Below are 23,045 nucleotides of genomic sequence, written 5' to 3'. Positions count from 1 at the left end.
GCGGGGTTACAGTTTGTTAATCTGGGCAACATGTTCTTTAAACAAAAAAGACAGGGCAAAGGATCAAGCTAAACAAATTAGTTCTCCACCTGGATAAAAAATTAAAAAGTCTCATCGAGATAAGTGACTGGAATAACAAACATAGAGACGATTGTGTAATAAACCTCTCGAACAAAGAACTGGACCAGAACCTTAAATGTGCTTAAAGCTACGGCTTATCATATTCTATTAGTGATGACATATCGTGCACTAACATTATCTCAGAAATATCCAAACTGGGAAAGAAAAACACAATTGTATCACCTTCAATGAATTTAGTTAAAGGTCTTTTCTTCGGCTCACTTCAAACACCTAATAAAATAGTGAATTTCCCGAAAAGGTTTATAAATGCCATTCATGAAATGAAGAAAGATAAAAGTTTGTACATTACTAAAGCCGATAAATCTGATTGTTTTGTAATAATGGATAAAATTAGCTATGTGATGAAAAAATGGAAAATTTATTATCTGATTCTAGTACTTACAAAACACTACGGAAAGACCCATTAAAATAAAAACTATAATAAAGTAATTCGGCTCAATAAAAGAGACAGTGTCAACGATTGGCCCATGCCTACCGTACATGTACGGATTAATCAAAACCCATAAAAGATTTTTTCCCATTCGCCCCATTATCAGTTCAACCGGTTCTATTAGTTATCAACTTTCTAAATATCTTATTGAATTACTATCACCTATTCTGGGTACTATTTCAAATTCCCATTTACAAAACTCTGTTGATTTCTGTACTAGACTTTCCCATATTGAATTATCCAGTACTGACAGATTAACCAGTTTTGATGTGACATTTTTATTTACTAAAGTTCCTATTGATGACTTACTTCAGTATTTATCACAACATTTAGACTTGTATAATCTAGAATTACCTACCAATGTTATTATTAATTTGATATCCATTTGTATAAAAAAATTGTAAATTCACTTTCAGTGGTAATTTTTATGAACAAATATTTGGTATGGCTAAGGGGAACCCTCCTTCGCCAGTTTTGTCTAATATTTACATGGAATTCTTTGAGTCTAGACTTATTCCAAGGAATCTCTTCTCTAAGGTGTTTTGGGTTAGATATGTAGACGATTGTTTTTGTATTGTTAAAGAAAATGTAAATATTCCATATTTCATGCAAACAATTAATAATCTTGTATCATCCATAAAATTCACAATAGAATATGAAGAAAATAATTGTATACCATTTCTGGATGTCTTAGTTATTAGAAATAACACCAATTTTTGTTTTAAAGTATATAGGAAACCCAAGAATAATTTGTCATATATTAATTTTTACTCTAACCATGCTAAACAAATTAAGATGTCAACATCCAGTATGTATCTTAGAGCTCTTAGAATTTGTAGTCCTGAATTTTTAGAAGAGGAGTTTAAAATTATTGATAAAATAAGAGATTCATTATGTCACCCTCCATATTTTTTTTAGAACTTTGTAAAGATAAAACAAAAAAGTCATTATAATCCAACCAGTGTTAACAACGAACTTAAACATATTCTTTGTTTACCATTTCGTCCTAATTTCACTCCTGCAGTGCCCATTTTAAAAAAAACTATTGATATTAACTTAGTATTTAAATATAATAATATTTTGAGAAATAAACTAATTAAGAACAGCCCACCCAATCCAAACAATATTGTATACAGTTTCCTCGTAAAGAATGTAATAAGATTTATATTGGTCAAACATCAAAAGGACTAAAAGTAAGAAGCTCCCAACATAAATATGCCATTTCAAGAGGTTTATCAAATAATGGCATCGTGGATCATTAGCTTAAGACAGGCCATGGGATGAACTAGGATAAGTCAATGGTCATCTATATGGTCAACGACCATCAAAAAAGAAATCTGCTAGAGACTGTCTTCATCGAAGCTACTTCCACCAGGAATGTTAATCTCCACCCTGGATTATCCCTTGATCCTTTGTCCCTGTCTTTTTTGTTTACAGAACACGCTACCCAGATTAACAAACTGTAACCCCGCCCCCACCTCCTGTTTTTGTATATAAACCTCTGTCAACTTCTTTTGTATTCATTGTGAACTTGAAAATGTAGAATAAACTACGAAAGTACTTGTTCAAAAGTCCCGGTTTTTCTCACTCACCTTCCGACGTGGGCTTAGTGATATATAAATATACACATATTATATACGTATATATATACATATATATATAATATATATATATATATATATATATATATATATATATATATATATATATATATATATATAAACACATACATACATACGTGTATATGTGGATGTGGGCGTTTCTGTCACTTGATAACATGAGACGATATATATAACAAAGGCCAAAGGAACGCAACAAAAGATGAAGGAACATATTCTCGGGGTATACTGTACCTCAAAAATGTGTCAAGATAACGCGAGAGCATTAGGTACCTTCATTTTTATGAAAGTACCGTGACCTCTCTTATATTTATCGTCCCATGAAGTTTATACAAATGTATATGCAAATATGTGTATGTATGTATGTAAGTGTGTGTATGCGTATATATGTATATATATATATGTGTGTGTGTATGTTTGTGTGTGCGTGTGTACGTGTCATTATTAAGTACGAGATTGAGATTACAAGTACATCCATGTTTACGTTGTCACATACATGATGTACATATTCAGTATATTTGCAGAGATACTCTAACTGAAATATAGTAAATTATACAAAATTAATAGTATTACTGTAGTTTTGTATAACCCCAAACGAAAATAAATTTTATTGTTTTTACATATCTGATGCGCTTTTGAAGTCGTATAGGCCTATAGTTAGCGCTGACTCAGCAGAAAAACTTCGGTTGAAAGCGCCAAAGTGCCCCGATAGAGAGAAGGTGGCACCTGGGAAAGCCTTCCAATGCTTTGTAGGAAGAAAAAAACGAGTTCATGAAAAAGAGGAGTGAAGGAAACCCCAAAAATGAAATGAGCAAATGGAAGAGACCAGAGATAAAAGGGGAGAATGAGAAAAGAAACCAAAACTATAAAAGGCCAAGAGAGAGAGAGAGAGAATAAAAAGGCAAGAGACAAAAGATAATACTTCGTGTAGAGACGCCATTAAAGGACTTGAAGCAGAGTCAAGAGAAAAAGAAGGTGGAACGAGTATGCTCCAAATAGAATTTTTTTTTTTCTGTGGCCTGTTGGGGGCGTTTTAAAAGCATACTTTCGGCGCGCCGAAGAAAACGAGAAACGGCCATTGCCATTATGCTTTAACAACTTCGAAAGGAGCCCGGCGATACGAGTTAAAAGAGAATTATTATGGACGATTCCGAAAGGCAAAATCTACATCACTGAGGCCATTATGTTATAGGTTATAACACTATTGATGCAGTTATGGCTGGAACCCTTTCTTTTTTATTAGGTTCGCCCTCTCACTCCCATCCGTTCGCTTGCTTTTAAGATAATGAAAATTATCGATTTCATCTTGATTGCTTCGGCTATTAAGTGTTTCAAGGGTTCCGCTTTGCCGGTGATTACGTTTCAGCCTTATTATAGATATAATTACAGGCACGCTGATGTATAAGCGGATAACGAGCAAACACTCTCGGACTGGCGCTCCGGTCCGCATCCGCAGGTACACCTGCACTGGTATTCATAAAATAAGATTCTGTGAATATGTATCACATAACCAGAAACTATTATGCACACACACACATATATTTTATATGTAAGTATATATTATATACACATATATACTGCATATATATAATATATACTTATATATACATATACAGTGTATATATATATATATATAATAATAAATAATATATATATATATATATATATATATATATATATATATATATATATATATATATATATATATATATATATATATATATATATATATATAACACACACACACATATATAATAACACTGGTCTTCTTAGACACGAAGATATGTTATTTAGCTGTATTCCACACAGGAAAATGAAAGGTGTTTTTGTGAGAATCTGCCCAACAGTTTCGTCCTCCGACAGACCTCTTCTTGGAGCGTTTGTTAAGGAAAGGGAAAAAATTTTACAATGTATGTAGCCAAGAAAGGCCTAAAATCTTAAACGTACGAAATACCGTTACCAGAAACTAGCAATTTGAACTAAAAACACTCATCAGTAAAACAATACAATAAAATAAGAACATTAGTTGAACAAATGAAAAATACCAGAATATAAAAAGAGGTAATAATTCCATTTGAAACAGCATAACACTAAGTGCATATTAACAAACGTATATTATATGATAGTTAATGGACAACATTATGCAATTTGTACTGACATCTCATGACATGTAAAATAAAAGGATCTAATTTATACAAACCAAAATTATATATATATATATATATATATATATATATATATATATATATATATATATATATATATATATATATATATATATATATATATATATACTGTACAGTATATACATAAGTATATATTATATATACATATATATCTGCATATTATATATATATATATATATATATATATATATATATATATATATATATATATATATATATATATATATATATATAAATACTTCATATCACTTGCCTTTTTTTCCCCAGAGAGAAAACGGCTAGCCTACAGAAAGTCTTTTGGGATGAAGTTGCCAGCCCCAAGCCTGCCCTACTCTGATAATGATCCACTACAGTCATCTAACCACCTAGTTCATAATTCACTACCAGGTGACCAGACACACACTGGGGTTTAGTGGAACATACCCAGGATTCGAAACTTGGTCCCTCGGTTGGTGGGGCAACTATGATGACCATTGACTTAAAACGTGCAACGAATTAAAAAGATTAGCGCTGGTGATAAGATGGATGAGAATGCTTCCACGGAGAGGCCAGTGAGTCTTAGGAGAGAGAGAGAGAGAGAGAGAGAGAGAGAGAGAGAGAGAGAGAGAGAGAGAGAGAGAGAGAGAGAGAGCTTGGCAGGAGCGTTGCAAAAACAAATGAGTGGATATAAGGTAGGTATGAGTGCCATCTGTGTAAATGAGACTGATGTAATGCTGATGAGGCTACTGTGTTGGTATTAGAATCGTCTTTAGAATTATTGAACTTTTATACTCACAAACTAGTTTCTCCCTGATTTGTCAATTAGGCTCATCCTGCCAGTGACAGCCCAATCTTTTTTTACCTGATGCCCCTTTCTTATTGTGGAAACCACTTTTCAGATAAAATCAAAACGAAAAAGTTTTTAATCTGCCTCAACGAAGACTTATTACCCAAACCCGTTTCTCATAATGTCTCTCAATCACCCCTTTAAATTACAACACGTATACTAATCTCCTTTCCTATGCATGTCTATTCATTTCCCTAACCTATGACTGTTTGACCTTTTATCAACAAAGGAACATCAGCCCTGTTAGTTACGATCCCTTAAGCTCCTTTGTCACGAGCTAAATTCTCTTAACTGTTGCGATTTAGCTTTTATAAATATCTACACTGATTCGCAAATGAACACGACTTTAATTATGGGTATAAATGGAAAATATAAGTCCCCGTTTAGCTGGGACTGAACAAAAGCACAGTGTAAGGACAGATTTCAAGGGAGATAATGACCGTGAATACCCAGCTCGGGTACAGAATCTTTTGTCTCGTCTCACCTTAAGGCAATAAGTAGGCAATAGCATCCCATAATGTATATGTGAAAGATAATTTTTTCTGTTATTTTTTGTCGTCTTTAAGTTGCCGCTGAATTTCACTTGTTTTCTTTTGCGAATCGTTATGAAGCTTATGATACAAAGCTCCTTCCTAGTGACATTTTAAGATAGTAATCTGATTATATCAATACTCTGCTCAGAGAATGAAAGTAAAACAAAATCTCTCTCTCTTTCTCTCTCTCTCTCGATACATACACACATATATACATATATATATATGTAATAGAGAGAGAGAGAGAGAGAGAGAGAGAGAGAGAGAGAGAGAGAGAGAGAGAGAGAGAGAGAGAGAGAGAGTTTAGTTTTCCTTTCAATCTCTGAGCAGACTAGTTTTAAGTGAAGAGAGAACAGTTGAATTAAATACATATATGTATTTGAAATTCTTTCCTGTATTTATCATTGCAAAGGGAAATAAACATAAAAATCAGCAATGCCTTTACTAGCTTACTTCCTCGAATGAACCTTCTTCTAGTTGTGGTTGAATTTCACTTGTTTCCTTCTGCGAACTGTTATGAAACTTACGATACAAAGTTCCTTCCTAGTGAAATTTTAAGACAAGAGATCTGATTACATCAATATTTTCCAACCTAAAAGATATGAAAGATAAACAAGGCACGAGGGATGAAGCACAGTTGAAGCGCAAAAAAAAGGAAAAAAGATGCTACACTGTGTCTGTTACTTTCAAGAAAAATCAACACGTCTCAGAAACTTTGGATGAAAAACAAAATAAAAACTTGCGTTAGTGTGTAAAGGCTTTGTTTTCATATAAAACCAAAATGACGATGATGGATCAGTTTACAACCTAAGAGTGCTCCGTTTTTTTTTTTTAACGGGAGGCCTGTTTCAGCAGCATTCTGTGATAGATGGGTGCTTTACATACCGCCTATATGGGCAGCTCAGGCAGCATTTAAAGCAAGAGACCGTGACTTCACAAGGACAGCCTGCCCCAAAATCTAATCTTCAAAATTAAGGTGTTTTAATAACTGCTGTTAGGATATAATGATAAGATTATACAGTCCTCATTTGCACCGTTTTTTATCCATTTATCACCTCTCTCCTCTATCCCTATTTATCCCTGACCTCTCCTCTTTCTACTGTTACCAAATTTCCCTTTAACGTTTTAACCTCTGCTCCCAACTACCCACTGCAAGCAAGAGAACAAAAGGAGAGGAATACGAAGGAAAAAGTAACAGAGGCAAAAATGAGCAGGTGCATGCAGGTAAGATGTATGCTCCACCACTTCTTCGCCTTCTCCCACCCACCCACCCACCTCCTTTTCATTTATAGTCAGCCCAACCTCAGTTGTTCCACGGGCTATTCATCTTGCATTTTGCTCCTCTTCTTCCCTTTTTCTCACTCTCTTGATTAACCAACCGGAGTAAGACTCCATTTTCTTGATGACTCTCCAAACTCACTTTGTATATCCCGTAGCGTCTCTTGCCCTCTCTCCCTTTTCTTTTTCCTCTTCTTTTTGCTATTCTTTCATTCAGTGTGATCATGAGATAGTGTGATGAAAGATAGGAATCGATAAAACGTGGTTATCAGTATGGATATCAGTGATGTATGTTATCAAATGAGAAATTAGGTGGCTATGTGCATGCCTACGTTATCTCGCTTTTTTACGTCCTTCCAGAGGATTCCTTCTTATTTTTCCTCTGTGTGTTATGAAAATTTACGTGCTGTAATTTAATTTCGTCACATAAGTATGACATAAACGTCACTTCTTTGAGGAGCAACTATAGCTGGGCTTGCTTTCGCACTCCCAAAGTTATTAAGTGAGTGAACACTGCTAACGATTGATAAATAAAGGTCCTCTCGTCACAAGTAAAAATATGCCACAACAACTGTTTTAAGTTTCGACGAATTTAAACCTCTGTGGAGCGTTTGTTTTAGACCTGGAGTTAAGACGCAGGTATCAAGGGAAAGCTTAAACCATGCGTGTAGATTTTGGCTAAAACTATGGAAAAATTTGGATTTTATTACTATGAACTGCTACAAATTAAGGGTTTACAGCTATGCTACTGCCCAGGTTTCAAATGACTAAACTATTTTGCTTGCATCACTATAACTTACAATGACCTTAAAACATTACAAGTTGTTAGTAATGCCTGGCTTTATCTGCTTTAACTAAGCATGTGTTGATGTCCCTCAAACGATGAAGGGCATTCTCGCCACATTTTGCCAAAATACTGCCTGCGCATTCCGACGCAAATACGGGTGAGTAACCTTTCTCGTGACCAGAACTTGAACAGAAGCAGACTTCCATCCGTGTCGTTCGATAAGAGAACTTATGCTCTGAGGCAATGTGACTTTATGGATGGAAATACCTTCTCTGAGAAAAAAAAAAAGAATAAATCGAAATGTTTGGCGCAGGGTCCCTTACCTGCCAAACACCTCGATTATCTTATGACAGCTTTATCACAATACAAGATTTAGTGAAGTGATGATATGTCAAGATATTGCCCTTTATCACTGCACCAGAGTTTTTTATCCTTCGTTTTTACTTCAGAATAAATGAAAAGCAAGAGTAAAATACGAGAATTGAAAAAACATTCTGGTATTTATTTGTCTGACTTTATTCTTAATCGTTTCGTTTTTTATATAATTGCAATTGTCCACAAAGCAAATGAAGCTTCTGATGACGTCATCAGTAAATTGTAAGAAAAATGGAAATATTAAATAAGTCTCTGCTGAAATAGGTAATATCTAAAGCAGCTAGAACTAAGAAAATGATAGAGGTAAATTGAAAAGTTGAAGTATAATCAAAGATTTAGATACCCTTTCTTCGATTCAATGGAACAGATCATAATTTCTTGTATGGTGATGTCTAAAACATTAGTTAAATGTCATAGCCAATGACTTGACTGTTATCACCTGTGAGTTGAAATTATGCTTTGCCACGCGACGTCCAAAGTTCTCCTCAAACTTTGATTATTTGACATTTCATAATCAGATCTGGGAGTTTGCAGTCATTTCACAGCTACTGGGTCAAATGATAATGAGAGGTCTTTGCTTAGAGCTCAAGACACCTGAATAAAATTATAATACTTTTTTGATAACCATCGGACTACAAGCTAGATGTGAAGCCCAAATCGGTGTTGTAAGATAAATATCTGTGCCCTTAAGTTCATGTGGTGTGAATGATCTGCACTCGCATGATTTCTTGTCCTTATGACCGATAGGCTGTGGCTGGAGTCGTAACTCAAATGTCATAAACGATACATCGATTGTGGTCAGTCACGGCATATCTGACAATTTATGATAATAAAAAGTTATGGCAAGATTTGTATCTAACATTCAATCTCAAACTTCAGGCTGCGTCATAGGTTCTGTATCATAGTTAGTTTGTGGTGAACTATGATACATTCCACCTTAGATTATCAATTCATAGAGGTTTTCTAGGGACCAATTTTTTTTTTTATTAATCTTATGAGAATTTAACTTCCTTTGATTAAGCCCTGTTGTTTTGAGTTGTATTTTTACATATCTACTCCTGTTTGCAAATAAACTATTGTAATAAATCTTCAAAGAAAATTATATTATCCCTTCTGGAACAGGACAGAAGAAAACTAACTGCAATGAAAGAATACATATAAGATTAAAGTCTGAGACGCATGCAGTTATTGAAACAATCTCTTTTTTGAATGGACGACCGTAATCCTTATAACCATTATCCATGTTATCTTGAGATACTACTTTCTTCATTTAATCTAGGGATAGTTACAAGTACAGCCAACCTCTCTCTCTCTCTCTCTCTCTCTCTCTCTCTCTCTCTCTCTCTCTCTCTCTCTCTCTCTCTCTCGTGGTGTACTACATGACAAACATTAACGTTTGATTCAACTTTAGCCTTTAATCACGCGTAACCCAGACACTGCGATGCATGAGTAAATGTGTGCAATGATCCCGTGAATTATACTCTGGCTAAAATTGTAATTCTAACCGATTCATTTTCTGCTCTCAAATTGTCCAGGGATTAACTGACCGTGAAATTATGGGAAACTTGATTTGCCGTATCATGGGGGATTATTCTTTGTAATTTGCTTATGTATATAATTAGTAAGTTTCCTTTTAAGAAAATACAAAGAAAATTATCGAGAGTATGAAGCAAATACAGGTAACTCTTAAAGTCACTTTTTCAAGTCTTTTCAGTTTTTCCTTAAATATTACTGTCGTTTCGGATTCAGGAAGATAAGGTGACGAAGAAATAGAAGACATGCTACTTAAAATTTCCTCATTGAAAAATCACCCTTTGTGGGGTGGGATAAATCTTTATCATTTATACAATCGTTCCCACGAAAGGAAAAATTTATAAATTTATCGAGTCCCGTGTTGGATGCCTTCCTTCAAAAACTCATATTTAATTAACCACATTGGATATCATACAAATGCTTCTCTAACCTTCACTGTTCTCCAGGGAATCTGACTCGTCACTTGGTTCCTGAGATTCTTAGAAAAGACTTGATCATCTGTACGTTGCGATGATGAGGATATCGGCCTCTTTAACTGTACATTAACTCCTGAGAAAATGAATGGAACACAAGATTAACATTTGTAAAATAAAGATTATAAAAGAGCAGGTAAAAAAAATATAATGAAGGGAATGAGTAACCTTTTAACTGAAGAGGGAATATGAATAAATAGTCATAACAGCGCTGACGTTTTTGTATCATGAAAATTAATAGAACAGCACTCGCGCGCGCATTCACACAGACATATATACATATATATACACATATATATAAATATATAAATAGTGTGTGTATATATTTACAAATATGTATTATATGTGCATATATAAATACACACACACACACACACACACACACACATATATATATATATATATATATATATATATATATATATATATATATATATATATATATATATATATAAATATATACTTTCGTTAAAAAAATAAAATCTCATTTTCATCAACCACTGTTATTTCCTTACGCAGGGCGACCATGCCTAGGAAACGCTTTAGCCAGAGCCGCAAGAAGAACAACTGACAACAGGAATGAAAGTCTCCGCTTCCATGGAAGACGGGAAGGAAAGCTTCTTGCCTGTGGTGACGATGATGATGATGGATCATCTCACGGTACGAGTATGTCTCATAACTCCAAGCGTGAAGTGCGTCATCTATCGCAGTGCCGGGGAGACGTTCTCTTCGTGGGCATTTTCTGAGAGGTCAGTTAGTCTTTTCCCTTTCTCTAATTCTTGCTTGGCTCAGATGTTGACCTTCACGTAAAGATAGGTATAACTTTCAAGGAAAAGAAATGAGGGGAATTTTTCCCCCTCACTTTTTTTTTTCAGAGAGGGATCTTTTAATCGACATCTTGTTTGCTAATCCCAGGGGTGTTTACTTTCTTTCTTGATGACAATAAATAACGTATTTAGCAAACCTTCCTAAACATCATTGTGTTAAAAGAATGTATGCATTATCTACATCCTGCTTGAATTAAGCATGCCACTGATCGCAACTCTCAGGATGAAATCTCAGGTTTTGCCCATAAAAAAAGGGGAAAATCCTTCTCATTCCTTAGTTTTTTCGTTTATCTTTTCATCTTTCCAGCGCGTAAAATTATATAACGGAAGGATTTCTGTATTCCTTGAAAATACCCACGTGTTTATATAATTTCAACAAAATTGAAAAATGTAAAAGGATTTCTGTATTCCTTCGAAATAGCCAAGTGTTCAAGTACTTTCCACAAACTTGTAAATTGTAAAACTAACCTCCCTAGCCAGAAGCTGGGCTGATTACATCTTCGGTAACCTTCCCGTAATGACGACAATTAAAAAAAATTTAATGTGAAGTACATCGACACCGAAAACTATCCATTTGCGACGGTAATTTAGCGCACCAGGTGTGATACAAAATGCGCCAGAAATATATTAGGTATAGATAAACGATTATTAGCACACAACATAAGTTTGGGGAAGATTAGCACCATTATCCAGATTACGAGATAGTTTGTGACGGCCATCGATGAGGTCCTAATTGTTTGGCAATGTGGTCATTACCTCATATCACTTCTGTCACCGATGAAGGTGAGGGCGAGTGGAAACTTTGCAAATCAAAATACTCTTAAATGAAATCAGATTTGGAAAAAAAAGACAATGATAATGTGAAAACGTGTGTGTGTGTGTGTTACATACACATATATATATATATATATATATATATATATATATATATATATATATATATATATATATATATATATATATATATATAATATATATATATATGCAGTATATATATATATATATATATATATATATATATATATATATATATATATATATAGATATATATATATATATATATAGATATATATATATATATATATATATATATATATATATATATAAAACATACACAGTATATATATACATATATATATATAGTATATATATATATATATATATATATATATATATATATATATATATATATATATATATATATATATATATATATATATATATATATGTAATTAGACTAGGAATAGTATTTCATTGGCGTTTACATTATGACTTTCATTCGTTCATTCATATCTACCTAGAGCACATCAATATGATAAGCAGTATGAACATTACGTGGAATTTTGCTATACAATTTCCATGACAAAAGAAATTTCTTGGCCTCTCGTATTTCAGCGTGGAGGAGGCCAAGTTCTGCATTGTCAAGAAAGAGAGCTAATCTTATAAAGAGCAAGTAGTATTCTGGGGAATGCGATAATCTCTCTCTCTCTCTTTTTCCATATATATAATATATATATAATCTCTCTCTCTCTCTCTCTCTCTCTCTCTCTCTTTTTCTATATATATATATATATATATATATATATATATATATATATATATATATATATATATATATATATATATATATATTTATATTTATGTATATCACTACATATATGTATATATATACAAATATATTACATGTTTATGTATATCCGAATTCTCTTGAAATTTTAAAACTGAAAAATCTTTTTGTTTACGATTCTGCGAAGCAGCAGATGGAAATGATTTTTGAAATTTTATAAATCTCGATGCTTGGCTCGACAGCCTGAACTTCACAAATCAATCAAGCTAACCTGTTCTTTCCTTTTAAAACATTTTTTCCCATTTTATCGAAACATTTGTTGAATATATAATCTGATTAACAACCAACTACAACACTAAAGAGTTATACTGAGAGAAATTTACTATCTGCCCTGATGCTGCTAAGTGAAATCTTCGAATACAAAAATGAAGAACACGAAGGAAGTAGGACCCTACACTGAAACTATCAAATGAAGTCCTCGCACCCTCACTCAGACCCCACCTTAGGAAACAAGTGTTAACTAAACCCACAAGAAAAATTCTGACGACAGTGACTGAACGCTGCGGCCTTCAAGGAAGAGAGGGAGGGTAAGTTCTTGCTTTTATGATGAAGACGGATCATCTCACGGCTAAAGCGTGTCTCATTTCTCCGAGGGCGAAGTGGGCCATCTATCCAAGTACTACGAAACGTTTCTTTCGGTGGCCCCTTCCTCCTCGAGCGCCATCTGGCGAGAGGCTTCTTTTCTATCCCGCCACGAATGCTGCCTGCCTCAGGTGGTGTTCTTCGGTTGAAACGCTCTAACTTGTTCAGAGAAAAAACAAAAGAAAAGGATAACTTTTTTTTTTTTAACTTTCCTTCCTTGTTTTCATTTTCTGTGTGTGTGTAATTATTTGTTACAGCTGCTTGGTGCAGCTGCCAGAAAACTGTTTTTGATTTCTTTGAATTCGATGATCGGCTGTTCGCAATTTATACTAAATATTTTAGAATGATTTTCAATAGATTCTAGAGGAAAGTTAATTACTTTTACAACTTGCCATTCTGCCAAAGTTCGTAGAAGGATAATTACATTAAATATACGGCATTATTATTATTATTATTATTATTATTATTATTATTATTATTATTATTACTTAAAGTAATTGCCGCATCAAAGGAATTCAACTTAAAGCTTCCGAATTTTTCTAACAATTAATTTTTCTGTAAGCGAAATATTTTAGCTAAATAACGAGGTTTCTTGATAGAAATTCTAAGGCAGTAATGATCATGCATAAAGGGCACCTTCTGTATGTGTTTTAGGCAAGCCACTTACATAAGGCCTTTCAGTTAATTTTCGTGACAAAACAGAATAATTGTACCTCTCAATTTCACACGTAATCTACGGCCGAGTTAAATTTAAATCGCCATTCAGTTCTAACAAAGCCCCAAGCACAAGCTAGTAGGTGCTTTCATCAGAAAGGAGCCGAACCGTTTTAACTTTCTAATCAACAAAATCGCCGTTGCCTGATTTCATTACTCTCACTTCTCATATTCGATTGCAATCACAGTGCCTCTTAAAAAGGTTATAGGGCCTATCCTAAACCGAAATGCTGACCCATTTCTAATATAACTCCCTTGTCTCTGGTTAAAATCTATCCGAAGGGTTTTTTCATATTTTCAGATTTTCCACACTGAACCCAAACTGATTTAGTGAAAAGTTTTTCGGGTTCGAGATAAAATCCCAAGTAAAGAAACGTTCTTCCTATTGTATTCAAGAGACCTATTCACATATGCTTACCTGTCAAAACCCATATCCTCTATCGGATTGAAAACCATCTTTTTTTTAAGTGTGCGAAGTCCGTTTCTTTAGATTTTGACAGGTATAGAAATGGGTCTTTTGAACTCATAAGGAAAAACGCCTCTACTTTGTTCATGTCGGAAACTCAGCCTCAGAAATAAACTTTTCTCTATTTCGGTATAGATTAAATTTGTAATATCAGTAAAAGGTACGGGGCTGCAAACGCTATGCCCGCATCAGCCATTTAATGACTTTTGTATCAAGCACTGCAACACGGAATCAGTTATTTGCTTGCTCTTGCATTCCACAGGAGTGAAAAAAATGACTGTCTTTGGCCTCGGGAGGGAATGCTCATCTGCTATCAAGGGGGCATTTCTCTCAACTAAAGGGTCTACAACTCTTTATTAGGTACTCTTCTGCATTAATGTATGATGTATATTTGAACCCAAACCCAAGAGGTTTTCCTAGGGCTCAGTAAATAGAATTAGCCCGACTGAAGTGGTAACTTTGACCTTAATAGGGAGAGGTTCACTCCTGAGGAATTCACAACCCTCGACAAGGGTAAGAATAAGCCTTGAGACCGGTGCATAAGAATCCTTAGCCGTTGCCACGTCGAGGGTAGCACGGACCAGGAAGTACCGCTTCCCTACAGCTTCCCTAGCAGTCAGTTTTTGCGGACTGATTGCATTATTACTGCGCAGGGCGTTCATTAACGAATCATCAGTTAAAATGTGAATTTAGCAGACGCTCTTGTGCTTTTTTTGGGGGGGTATCCATTTACGGTTAAATGGCTTAATGTTTATGTATGTATGAATTTATGTATATACATACATATATATGTGTGTGTTTGTGTATAACTGAATCACGAAAATATGGAACGTGATGAATATATAAATAAAGACAAAATCCAAGAAGGAAAGGGAAACAATGGAGTACAGGACAAGAAGTCGAAAGGCCTTGCAGTACTCCATTGTTTCACTTTCCTTCGTGGATTTTGTCTTTATTTATTTATATATACACATATCTACATATATATAGACATTATATACAAATACAGTATATATATATATATATATATATATATATATATATATATATATATATATATATTATATATATATATATATATTACAGTATAGATATACATACAAATTTTTGCGTGAGCATGTGTGCGTAACATTCAATAGAATATACTGTATTATCCATCATAATTTCAATTTCAAATAGAATTACTGAATCCCATCAGGTCTACTTTAAACAACGTTCCCTAGCTCAGACAGTCTTGGAACGACTGAGAGGAGTACGAATACGAACCATATTCCAGCTGACCTAAATTAAATCTATTTTTGATAAGATATTGAATAGACTTCTGAGAGAGGCGGGGGAGTGGGCCCTTTGACAAATGATGGTGGTATGCTTTAATTTATGCAGGTGCGTAGTAATTAAATTCTGTACGTGGAAACATAAGGCATGGCGTTTCTCTTACTTATGCGAAAATATAAACTTTGGATTAATACACATGAATCTCAAAGTGTTACTCAAAACACAGTTTTGGATATGATTTATGTTATTTTTTGCAATATATATATAGATATATATATATATATATATATATATATATATATATATATATATATATATATATATATATATATTGTATATATATGTTTTTATATACACACATATATAGGGTGTACATGAGCTGATAAAAGGTGAAGAAATTTTGGAGTTTGTTGGTGGTTTTCATTCTCTTTTTTATCGTATCTTCTTTTGCAGTTTACGATCTTAATACTGAGAAATTTACAGGATTAGAGGTATTTAGAATAAACTGTTTTACCTGCACGAAAAGTGGCCACCTGAGAGTTTTATTGTAATGATAATTCATTTTAGTCAACATCATCGCAAATGTCATTTTTCGTTTCATTTTTAATCTTCCTTTTTCTTTTTTAATGTGATCAGGCTTGCCCCTAATTCTCAAAACATTTTGACCTTATTTATTCAGAGCCAATTAAATACAGTGAAAGACTGTGAGAAAGAAAAAGAAAAGCTCAGCTGGAAGGTAAGTCCTGATTTAAACGGTATATCAGTTGTTTCACAACCAGACATCTCACAGTTTTCTCTTCTTCTTCTTCTTCTTCTTCTTCTTCTTCTCACTCTCTTGATTAACCAACCAGACTAAAACTCCATTTTCTTGATGAATCTCCTAACCCAGTTTGCGTTTCCCGGAAGCGACAATATATCCTGCTCTCTCTTTGTCTTTCTTCTTCCTATATTTAAGCTGATCTTCAATAATGTTATTGAAGAGAACAAAATACTTTCAGCGTAATCCGTTAATCAATGAAGTCTACATTATTTAAGAGGTTGAATAGAAACACTTTTGCATTTCTAAATTACTTCATGCTTTCAGTTTCTTTAAAAAAAATCTAGTCATTTTTTCCAGCCCGTGTCAACATATCCGCGTTAATCCTTTCGTGTCTTGTAATAAAGAGGGAGTTCCAATAAATTTTTTAAATATTAACTTGACCGGTCAACCTTCAGTACCTTGGCACTTCCCCTCCACGAATTCATTGTCTTATAAATAAACTTAGGAAGAACTGTACAAGAATATGCGATTTATTATGTTGGTGTTAAAAACATTTTTCCCCTGTTTCTGTTAGTTCAAGATCAATTTAGCGAAATATGAACACGAAAACAAATTTTGGATGAAAATTTAAGATGTGGAAAGAGCTTGAAAATTCTCCGGTCACAGAACGTTTTTCGACACTAGAATTCATTCATATTGTCATTTTATTGTCCGACCAGTTTAAATGAATAAAGGACATAACTCAGTAGACTAAAACAAGCTCTACATCCACAATGCCATTTTTTCGTGTAAACTGTTACCTCTCGGAGACTTCTAAGCAAAAGCAAGTGACAATGACCAAAGGTTACGTTTTCAAACAAGTCGAGAAGATAGGTATTGTGCTTATAATGATAATGGATCATGTTGTGGCTCAAGAAGCTTATTTCATTTCTTTTATGGAGATGCTGCCCGTCATCTCCCCGTGTGTCACCAACTTGTTCCCTCGCCAGTGCTTTCCCAAAGTCGATTTGAAGGTTGTGTGGCTTGATTTTTATTCTTCGTGTCGTGAGTACTTTTCTTCAGTTTTCTTGAAATGTTTGTGGAAAAGCAAGTTGAAGGAAAACTTCTTTTTCCCATCTAAAAAATATCTTCCCATGTAATTTAGTTAGCATGTGGCATTTTGTTATAGTTATGTCATTAATGCATACTTATCTCTTAAAGGATGTTATGACTTCGTCTTGTTTGGTCTACTTTATTCTCGTTGTCAAAACTAAATTATGAAAGGGATTTAATGAAATATATGGTTATTTAAATTGAATGAGGTGAAGACGATTAGATTTCGGTAATGATGGTTGATGTTTTCTCCTAGGGACGATCTTTTTTTTATTACACTAACGTGTTGACTGTATAAGGATCAGATAGCAAGATTAAGAAATGTGCAGTTCTATTTTTCTCATTTTGGTTTTTCCTTAATTATCTTTTGATAAGTTTTTTGCTTCACACTTTCACTAGTGAATTTGTCTAACACGACAGAAAAGAAGAAACTAACGAATCATTATTTTGAATACACACACACACACACACACACACACACATATATATATATGTATGTATGTATGTATGTATGTATACATATATATAAATGTATATTATATATATATATATATATATATATATATATATATATATATACACATACATACATATATATATATATATATATATATATATATATATATATATATATATATATATATATAATATATATATATAAAACCCCACCTTCGACAAGCTGAAATGGAGATTGGCAGAATCATCATCAGGAGCCATCGTTTCATCTGAGCAGCGAAAGGTCCCCTCTTTGTTTTCTTTCTTACTTTTTGTTGTTTTCCCTTTCTCCTCCTTATCACACATTTCATCTTTTCTTTTTGATCCTTGACCTCCTCTTTTATTCTTCGCTGAAAGAACTTCCCCTCGCCGTTGTTAACACGTTTTCCAACCTACACATTCAACACTGGATGGTAAAGGAAATTAATAAAAATAATAGAAAGAGAGAGAGAGAGAAAAAAAAGCAGCGTCGCTCACACAGGCGAGACATGTGCTCGCCATTCATTCTGGTAAGCATCCCTCCCTCCTTTTCATTTATAGTCAGCCCAGTCTTAATTGTTTCACGGCCATTCATTTCACATTTTGCTTCTCTCCTTTCTTTTTTTCTCACTTTCTTGATTAACCAACCGAACTTGGTTCCATTTTCCTAATGAATCTCTTGATTCATATTGTCTCTCCTTCTGAAAGACGCTTATCTTCTTTTCATCCCGCTTCCTTCCTTTTTCTAGCATCTGCCGGGATCCTAACGGCATGTTTGGCGGAAGACAACGAGGGGTCAGTTGACGCTGGTATAATAGCGTTAAGATTGAGGTGAAGGCAATTCGTTCGATCACTGATCGTGCCATTTACCGTTTTCTTGATCCACCTCTTCACTGCAAGGTGGTTTCTTGGTCGCTTTGCTAAACGGGCTCTTTCGGACGTTGTTCCTTTGACCTCGAGAGTTGGTTGGGTTGGTCTAGATATAGCTGTCCAAACGCCAGCCGTGGCCCATACCAAAGAAATCCAGATGTGTGCTAAGTTGTCAGAGAAGTAAGAGACTTTGTGTTGACCTCTTGTCTGGAAACTTACTAACCAACCGAGGTGTTAAGTTGAAGAAGAGGTTCCCCTTCCCAGCAAGTGGCATACCATGTAACACTTATCAAGCCACTTCTTCGCACAAGAGTTCGATAACACTCAAAGGGCCGCTGAGGTGAAGTTCCAAGTGGAATTCTGTGCTGTCATGTCTGTATTCCCTTGGAATGATAAATTTCCAGGGGTACGATCCTTGTAAGCCGATTTTCATAACCTAAATGCCATTTAAATTTGCCTCTATCTTACAATTCAGTCTTTAATTGATGCTTTATTGTGCACTGCATCTTTGATAATAATAATAATAATAATAATAATAATAATAATAATAATAATAATAATAATAATAATAATAATAATAATAATAATAATAATAAATGAAGGAAGTTGACCCTCTCTTAAGCATGTCCTGTTGTATGGGATGGCTGCCTTTTCGAACCAATTTCACCTTGAGTCTTCTCAGTTTTACGTATCATAATTTTCTCCTCCACGTTAATTTGGACAATAACTGGTCAATGTTCATACTTTGGTGGAGAGAAATACATCAGAAGCGGCTGTACATTAGTTTTTATTCTCTGTAAAACAGAGAAGATAGTGAAATACGGGGGAAGATCCTTAGAGTTCAACATGTCTTCCTGCATATGGTGTTGAAGTTTAAGTATTCCTTATCGATGTTTTTCTTGTCGCCAACGTTTTGACCAGCCCAATGGTCATTCTGTAGACGGGCAGGACGAATCTGCAAACGAGGGCAGTGTGCTTACCCTTCCAACCAGGATCCCGCCCAGATTCCGGTGGTATTCCTCAGCACGAATGGGTACATAGGCGCCGGTCTTATCCGACTTGTGGACAGTAAGGTCCTCAGTCCATCCCTAAAGGAAACATCAGCCCATCCGACCCGGAGAAAAAGATCAAGCTTGTTATTAATTACAGCAATATAAACACTAGCAATCAGGTGATGAAGAATTACCCAGGCCCCTCAGTGCAGGACTCCCTGAAAAGAACCAGAATGGCCTACCGATACAAATGTCCCGTCCGAGAGTACCTCGGCACCTACATCGGTATGACCACAATTCATTTCTCCAAGAGATCTCCTGCTATGCAGAGAAGATGCCATATACAATCACACCAGCACCGCCAATAACTTCAGGATGAAAAGGCGCAATATCATTCCTAATGTTGAAATTATTGATCATGTAACTTACTGCTTACGCCACCTGGAACCCCTTCACATCCAGAAGGAGCCCAGTCTAAATGCCACGCAGGAGACTCTTCCTCGCAACGTCAGCACTAGAGGGCACCACCCGCCAGCATCTTGAGTTAGCGAACTAATCAGGAGCCTTAAGGCCACTGGCAGCGATAATCCCAGTACCGCCCCCTCCACGCCCCATTATCCAATGGTCCCACATGGGGAAAGGTGCAACCATCGGTGTCCGGGACAAGACTTCACTCGGACACATTATTCACCTGGCGACCAGTGAAAAACCAGAATTGCTCCCGCCCTCAACGTTGGCCCGCTAAATTTACGCCACCTACACCAATGTCTAGAGAATGACCATTGGGCTGGACAAAACGTCGGCGACAAGGAACACACAGAGAAGGAATACTTGAGCTACGACCCCAAAACCTTCTACTGAACTCTACGGGATCGTCCTCCGTATTTCACTACCTCTATTTTATAGCGAATAAAGGCTGGCTGTACAAAATCGGCTCATGTATTTCTACCAAAGTATAGACATTCGCCAATTATTGTTCTATCCACATGATGATGATCATCATCATCATGTGGATACAGTCCTTCTTAGAAGCAAATTTCATTAAAGATAGTGCAGTAAAGGCGGCATTTACTTTCTCAGTTCTTCTGAATTTCCTTCTTTCCTCAATGGGAACTGAGAAACACCCCCGTAAAGGAAATCAATTAAATTATAATTGAAAAAGTCATTAAATAAGTAAATCTGCATCTACTGTTATTTCCTTTAATAATAATAATAATAATAATAAATACAGGTCCTCCTTGCTGGTTCTCCAAGGTGAAATATTTGAAAACATAAATTATCCTTTTGGTCTTTCTATGGAGACGGCATTGAGGAATACCTTGTCTTTCCATGATTGTCTGGATGACAGTAATAACAAGGATTTATTGCCCCTCGAGGCCTGCCTTCCCCATCCACACTGATATAAAACAATCCGGATAAAAAAAGCAGTAGATACCTAAAGCTTTTATGCCAAGCTTCATACTGATTTATTTTATGTCCCATATTTGAAATACAGTACGGAAAAATCAAAGATATTCCCTTGGACCTTTCAAGGGATTGCATAATTAATCTACAAATCTTTAGATTGTGGTCCTTTATTTACAATCACAGAGTGGAATACCAACAGTGTGGTTTTTCTCTGTCGCTCCCATCAAAGCGCCACTTTAGGTTTGCTTGACTTTAGTTTGTCATATTGGTAATTCTTTTCAGGCTTGTAAACTTCCATCCTTTATAGCGAAAGCTGTCACTTGCTTCTTTTCTCCGTCTTTTTCTTTTCGAGGTTAGGCTTGAGGACTTCTTTTGAATTTCCGTTCCAATTGTCTGCATTATCAAAATAGCAGAATACGCAGATTCATGCATACCTGAGTTACCCGGATCTTATTTGTAATGATCATTCAAGAGGGAATTCTTTTGTATTTTTAAGTTCATTGTGGTGCATATATGGGTTATTCCTACAGACTATTATCAATAATCGCAATTGCTTGATTAAAAGAGTTGATCGCTGAATAACCACAATAGCCTTAAAGGACGTGGATAATCACTGTTATTTTGTCAATGGGGCAGCAAAAATTCTACAAATGATAATTCATCCAATATTATTAGGAAGACAAGAATTTTATTAGTCACATTTGCGTCCAAGAACAGTATTTTGAAAATACTGAATTGAATTGAATATAGAATTTAGGCCAAAGGACAAAAACTGGGACCTATGAGGTCATTCAGCGCTGAAAAGGAAATTGGCAGTTAAAGGTTTGAAAGGTGTAACAGGAGGAAAACCTTGCAGTTCCACTATGAATCAATTGTTAGGTGGGTGGAAAGTAAGATGGACGAAAGATACGAAAGGGGTTGCAGGTAGGGGCCGAAGGCACGCTGCAAAGAACCTTAAGTAATGCCTACAGTACACCGTATGAGGTGCACTGACGGCACTACCTCCTTACGGTGTATTCTGAAAGCAGACCGGCACGACTTTGAGTTCTGTCACTTTATATTCATTACATGAACATTCCGGATTTAGATAAATATTAAATATTTCCTTATGTTAATTCATGTTATGTTCATCTCTCACAGTATGTAAGGGACTGACTTTTTTTCAGTGGTTTCGAAATAGGTAATTAATAAATCTTTTGAATCTCCCTTGTTTATTTTGTAACCCCTTTTATTGGCCCTCATTAGGTCCATCTGATGGGCACGTTATTTTGTCAATTATCGGTTCTTCGCCGCCGAATGTGTTAATAGAAAATTTAATGCCTCATTTCTTCTTGGATGCGCCAAATTTTCACGTTTCTTTTAGTTCATGGGACAACTTGTTGAATATTCTGAGTGTTAAACGTCATTCTTGCAACGTCTTTCTTACATCTTGGATCAATCAATTCTATTCAGCACCACTCAAAAGTGCAATAGCAATCAATGTGTTATTTATTGTTCTAGAGAACTGCAATCTATAAGCTGGATCAACCAGATGAACTAACTGAGGGCCGAGAGGAGTGGGCCCTCCCCACAAAAATAGAAGGACGCAGACGATGATGATAATGAAGTTCAATTACCATGTGCGAGTCACTACGACGCGGGGTTTATTCTTTTATAAAACAGGTAGAGCAATCTAACCTTACGGCTAAATAGCATCTAAATGTAAACTTGACGAGAATTATGTAAGAACGCTCCAGATTTCCCAACCTGCTGTTTCAAACTAAATGTTCTGCAGCAAC

At 35.0% G+C, this 23,045-nt stretch overlaps 1 long non-coding RNA gene across 1 annotated transcript in view; it reads right to left on the bottom strand.

Annotated features, from left to right (window-relative positions):
- LOC136834950 (uncharacterized) overlaps positions 1–23,045 on the bottom strand; it is a 322,137-nt gene that overhangs the window by 237,114 nt on the left and 61,978 nt on the right. The window contains exon 4 of the long non-coding RNA XR_010851935.1: positions 10,139–10,257. This is a non-coding gene — a long non-coding RNA (uncharacterized lncRNA). The remainder of the gene's footprint in view (positions 1–10,138; positions 10,258–23,045) is intronic.

The sequence above is a fragment of the Macrobrachium rosenbergii genome, chromosome 4, assembly GCF_040412425.1.
Source record: "Macrobrachium rosenbergii isolate ZJJX-2024 chromosome 4, ASM4041242v1, whole genome shotgun sequence".
NCBI lineage: Eukaryota > Metazoa > Arthropoda > Malacostraca > Decapoda > Palaemonidae > Macrobrachium > Macrobrachium rosenbergii.
The sequence above is the reverse complement of the archived record's forward strand: the minus strand, read 5'-3'. Positions and strand labels throughout refer to the sequence as shown.